This window comes from Lonchura striata, chromosome 8 (genome assembly GCF_046129695.1).
Source record: "Lonchura striata isolate bLonStr1 chromosome 8, bLonStr1.mat, whole genome shotgun sequence".
In the NCBI taxonomy this organism is placed as follows: domain Eukaryota; kingdom Metazoa; phylum Chordata; class Aves; order Passeriformes; family Estrildidae; genus Lonchura; species Lonchura striata.
Window position 1 is genome coordinate 39058149 of NC_134610.1, and position 5876 is coordinate 39064024.

Below are 5876 nucleotides of genomic sequence, written 5' to 3' on the forward strand. Positions count from 1 at the left end.
CCCCGGCGCAGAGGAAGACCGGCCCCACTGCCACCAGATCTTCAGAGGAAAACTATACCCTTCTAAAGATCACCACTTCAGCTGCAACTCATCAACTATTGCAAGGGAAGCAATTGTCCCAGCAGAACTAATACTGGCATCCCTCAGGTTCTAGACTTTTTCTTTCACTGGTTTTGTTTGTACCGATTGCATTTGCCTTTTTTTAAATTGTTGTCTAGTTTTCTCCTAGTAAAGAATTGTTACTCCCACTCCCATATCTTTGCCTGAGAGCCTTTTAATTTAAAGATCCTGGTAATTCAGAGGGAGGGGGGTTTGCCGTTCTCCATTGCACAGGAGGCTTTGCCCTCTTTCACAGACTCCTGTCTTGTCGAACCAAGACAAAGGTCCAGTGCTAAGAACAGAATTGACTCACCCCATGGAAAACTAATGGCTAAAAGAGAACAAAATCACTAGAGTCTAGTAGCCTTTGGCTACAAACATATCAGGAAGTCAGTGCTCCCCAGAGGAGAATTCAGCCCTGTGAAAAAGGCACAGCAGCCAATCAATTATCAGATAATTGCTGCTAAATGGAGACAAGCTGACAACAAACATTTACTCTCGGATCAATTCGTTTAAAGTGCAATGTTTGGAGCAGAGTTTGGATGTGGGGAGGTCAGGCCCACCCACAGGTTGCTCCAAGTACATACTGTTATAAAGGTTGCATTTATATAAAGACAGAGGGACATGCACTGGGAATCCCTGCTTGGAAAGGAAAAAGACTGGAGGGTTTTGGAAGACACACTATGAGAATCCTAATTTTTCTCCTCACACTGAACGTCTTCTTATGTTCAGGTAAGTTGGGAGCCTTGACTTCCTTTTTAGGAGGGTTTGGGGGTGAAAAGTACAATCCTGCAATGGACTTCTGATGGAATTGTGCCTCCCTCTCAGGGTTTCCAGCACATGACTATGACCTCCCTGTCACAGAAGAGCTCTCAATGCTTCCCTTGCACGGATCAATTCCCAGTCATGGAGCAGAAACCTGTATGGTGTTGTCAGGAGCCGAGTTATGGGAGTAAGTACAAAGACAACGGAGATCCTTTACCTGAAATGTGCTTTCCTGGGATGGAAAACTCTTTTCCACCCAGTCCTAGAAACCCAGGTTTAGTTGGAGTTGGCTGATGCTGCTTGAAAGAGGGTGGGTTTGGGCCATTATCTGAAGTTACAACTTCAAGAATCTTTTGTATATAAGTTTGTAATTAAAATACTTTAGGCATTCAGATTTTTCATGCCTAGAGTAGAAGTTTCTGAGGGTTGTCTTGTAGGATTTTGTTCAAAAGTGATGTTTTTAAATACCTCAAGCAAACTGCTTTGCTTTCGGCATCAAGCAGCCTGGTTCATCTGAAGCTCCTTGCTGATTTAATGCCTCCACAATTCAGGATTCTTTCTCTGATCTTTCTTTATGTCATCTGTCTCTATGCACCAATTCTGGTTTAAATCTGCTAGAGTCCAGGTGCAAGCAAGAAACCCTTATCTGTTTTAATTTGTGGTGCTCAGAATTATGTTGGATACTCCCCAAGTTAAGGAGTTAAAACTTCTTAATTCAGAGTTATAAAGTTCATGTTCCTGAGCACCCTCAGAACCTTTCTGTTTCTATAGGTGGCCTGTATCAAGTATGACACATGGATTTATATAATTTGGATTAAAACCTCGAGTATGTGAAAGTAGTGGGAATTTATTTTTTCTTGGGTTTTTTTGGGGCATTGCTTTTAAATTTTTTTTTTAAGTCTCCCATCTTGAGCTAAAGCATTGACTGGACTATGAGAAAGGGAAAAGAATAATCAAAATGGACTAATGCTGTGTTGTGTTGACCCTGCTTTCACCAGGTGCACATGTGGGACAGTGATACTTATGGGTTAGATCTGCACTTCAGCATCCGTGAGACCGTGTGCACCAAAGCTTCAGGGAGAGACCCCTTTACCTGTGACTTCAAAACTGGCCCTTTCGTGGTAGGTGCCCCTGGTGGGAATGGGAACCCTCCCCTCCATGCAGGATCTTCTCAGGAAGGGTTGTAGCGCTGCTGGTGCTGAGAAGTGAGGAATGGCTGCCTGGTTTTGATACAACCTGCAGCATGGAGTGGGTGTTGGGTGGGAAGGGTCAGTGGTGGGAAACCCTTCTGCCTGATCAGTGGGGAGGGCAGGGAGCTGCAAAGAGGATTAGTGTCTGGGAGCAGTGTGTAGTGAAGGTATGTGTGCTTTTGGGGCCAAATCATGGAAGGAATGGCTTGTTTTCTAAGGCAAGAGGGTAGAAAAGCTGGTATTCCATTTGCTTTTACCTATCTGGGCACCACATGAAGCGTTACCTTCCCATGTCGTGCGGATTCTTCCTCTGTGCTGACAGTGCTGATCTGTTTTGGATTTTTCACTCTCAGCCTGAAATAAAAAGCCTCTTGATACAGCTCTTGCTCTCCTCTGAGTCTTAAATCACCAACTTTGGTGGAAATACATTGTCTTTGAGTCTGTGCACAGACTTGGGACTTCTCTGTGCACAGTTACTCAGGCCAAGACACCTCTGTTCTGGGACTAAGCAGCTCATGCATGTGTGTAGATGGCAGCACACAGAATTGTTGGTTATTGCTTTGCTATTTTTCTTTAAAAACACAAAAGTTGGCTGCTACAGTGTTATCCCTGTATCCTAAACTGACACCATCCCCCTCTTCTTCCTAGGGCAATATGGTAGTGTGAGGATGTGTTTTCCAAACTTGAGTGCAGGTTTTGCTGCGGTTTTTTGTCCAATTGCAGAGACAATCTCTAAGGGTAGTTTAACTTCCAGAGCTGGAGCTGCTGTTGGCATAGCCCTGCACTGTCCTTCTCTTTGTGCTGAGCTGTGAAAAGCATGTGGAGGTTTTCTCCTACCCCGAGCAGGCTTAGAGGTTTGTACAACAAACACATGGCTGGGGAGAAATAACATGTCATTGTATAATTGTTTTCAGGTTTGTTTCTCTTGGAATTAGTTTTTTAAATCCTTCTGCAGGTTTCCACCACCAATGAGGGTTTGTATTAGATGTTTGCTCTGTGAGATTTGCTCTATTTTGTTCTGTTACAGCCCACTGCTTCCCGCAGGAGTGTTGTGGAAGTCTCTGGAGGGCTGATTGCCAACATCACCATGCGGTGCCATTCAGCTCTGAATCCATGAGCAGTGAGGAGGTAAGGAACGGGGGGAAAACCCTTTTTTGCTGCCTGGAGGAGCGAAAACTCTGCTTACCTTCTTTTAAAGAGAAGGCAGGTGTCTGTGTGTGCTCCTGTTGCAGGAGGAGTTTTGGATCAGGAAAGTGGATGTAGTTTGAAATCCATCTGTCAGCTGTAACTCTTCCCTTTCCATCAGCTGAGGGCTCTGGCCTTGCCTGGGAGAGTGTGACTCTGTGGCACTCTGGCACATTTATCAACTCCAGCACTTCCTTCATTGAGTATGGGCCTGGAGAACAGTGGCTGGCACTTCTTGGACACACAGAGATCCCTTTGTCTTGGGTCTCTTACCAAACCCAGCTCCCAGCTGAGCATGTCATTACAGCACAGCCCAAGGACATGTGCTCTGCTGAGATCTTTGTTCCCTTTTTGAGCTCTTTTTTGGTTTTAAGAGTGTTATTCAATGCTGACCTAACCTGGGGATTCCTACTGACTGTTTCCAAACTGTGCCAGTGTCTACTTTATCCATTAAGTGACTCTTGAACTTGTGCGTCTGTGCTTAGAATACAGATCTACAGTGCTTGAGGGAACACAATTTAACAAGCAAGGCTATGGACAGCTTTTATTTTTGTAAAATTCAGAGATCTAAATGAAGAATTTAAATTGTAGAATCTCAGAATGGTTTGGGTTGGAAGGGACTTAAAGTCCATCCAGTTCCACCCCCTAGAGTGGGGCAGGAACACCTTCCACTGGCCCAGGGTGCTCCTAGCCCCATCCAGCCTGGCCTGGAACACTTCCAGGGATCCAGGGGCAGCCACAGCTTCTCTGGGCACTCTGTGCCAGGGCCTGCCCACCCTCACAGGGATGGATTTCTCCCCAATATCCCATCTCACCCTTTACTCCTTTAGCTTAAGGCCAGTCTGCCTTGTCCAGTCATGACAAGCCCCTGTGAAAAGTCCCTCTCCAGCCACCTTGTAAGCAAATAGGGTTCTTTGTTACTTTTCCTTGGCTTGAATTGCCAAGTTAGCTCTTCTTTTATTCTTTTTTTCCTCAAAATCTCCGTTCAGAGCTGGCTAGTGAGTGCACCCCAGGAAGCCTGGCTCTGCAGAGCAGAAAGACTGCACGTGGAGCACTGCAATGTGTAACAGTTTGGGATGTTCAGTCAGTCCTCTGTGGGTTGACATAACCATTGTTTAACAGGGCACTCAGCACTTGCTTTTACAAGCAGACATCTTCCCCCAAGTCTTCCTTAACCATCACTTAAAATTCAGTGCTGTTGCCATATTCCTGCTGGGGAATACATTTCCTGCAATGTTAATAAGGAATAAATGCCAAAGGGAATTACTGCACTTGAAAAGTAAAGTGTTTCCCTCTGCAGAGGGCTGCAATAAGTGCACTGTAGCTCTTGCTGTGGAGCTGTAATTCTCCTCAGGGGATCTCAGTTTGGCTGAGGTGTGTGGTTGGTGTGCCTGTGGTGGTATTTGGATGGGAGAGGGAATTGTGATTGACTGAGACTGGCATCAAAGAACAGCCTGAGTTTGATAGGATCATAGAGTCCAACCTCTGGATTGCAGAAGCACCAGCAATAATCTTGTTATCAGCAAAATTAAGAATGAGGTTTGGAATTACTTTAGTGACCACCTCGTGCCTGAGGGAATGGAGAGGTGGGACTTCTTGCCAGGTGAGGTTTTTAAAGAAATGCTTTTAATTTCCAGATGATGCACATCCCCATAACGACCCCTGACAGGCGAGGCAGCGCTTGCAGGGAAGGTAAGCCAGCTCTGCCATGCTGGAATACCCTGACCTGTATTTTCCTCTAGGAACATCTCCAGGTCATCTATCTGAGGGAAAAGACAATGTGAAAGATCAGCTGTTTGCTCCTGGTCATGGGCAACTGGTTTTTCCCCTGAAGAGGGGTGTCTAGTTTAGGGTGCAAGGAGGGCACTGTCCTGCCAAGCCAGGCCATGCTGAGGTTTATACATTTTTTGGATTGCCAGATTTGTGCTCTCATAACCAGTGTGTGGAATGCAGTGCTGAATATTTTCTAGTCTAGAATCACAGAGTGGTTTGGGTTGGAAGACATCTGAAAGATCATCTCATTCCACCCCCTGCTGTGGACAGGGACACCTTCCACTATCCCAGGTTGCTCCAAGCCCTGTCCAACCTGGCATTGGACACTTGCAAGGATGGGTCAGCCATGGCTTCTCTGGGCAACAATCAACACAAGTCTGAAAGCATCTCATGCTTACAGATGGCCCCATGTTCTTTTTTTAGATGATGCCTTTGCTCCTGAAGCCTTCCCTTCAAGGGGAAGAGACAGCAGCCGTGGACACTGGAACAAACCCAGCTACTTCAGCCCTGACAAGATGGAATAACCTGGGTTGGGTGAGTGTGGGTTAGGGTTACGGCTGGGAGAGCCAAAGAACCTACAGTTCAAGTTACTTATTAATTTCCTTCCCACCCTGTGGAATCTGCAAAAAGAAACCTGCATATGCAAAACATTTCATATGTTCACCAATGTTGTGGCAATGGCTAATTAGGGTGAAAAAAAAAGGTATAAAAAGAAACAGACTGTAACAAAAATTAACAACAGTGAAATAAAATGCACGGGTCACAAATCAACACGTATTGTCAAGTCCCAAAATCAGAGCTGGCTGAGGCTAGAAGCTGATGTGTGGTCTGCTCTGAAATGGATCTGAATCCAGAGCACATATT

The 5876-nt window shown here is 45.5% G+C and overlaps 1 pseudogene; it reads left to right on the forward strand.

The window, feature by feature from the left end:
• The first annotated feature begins 707 nt into the window (after positions 1–707).
• Positions 708–5536, forward strand: LOC144246666 (secreted phosphoprotein 24-like; annotated as a pseudogene).
• The last annotated feature ends 340 nt before the right edge of the window (positions 5537–5876 follow it).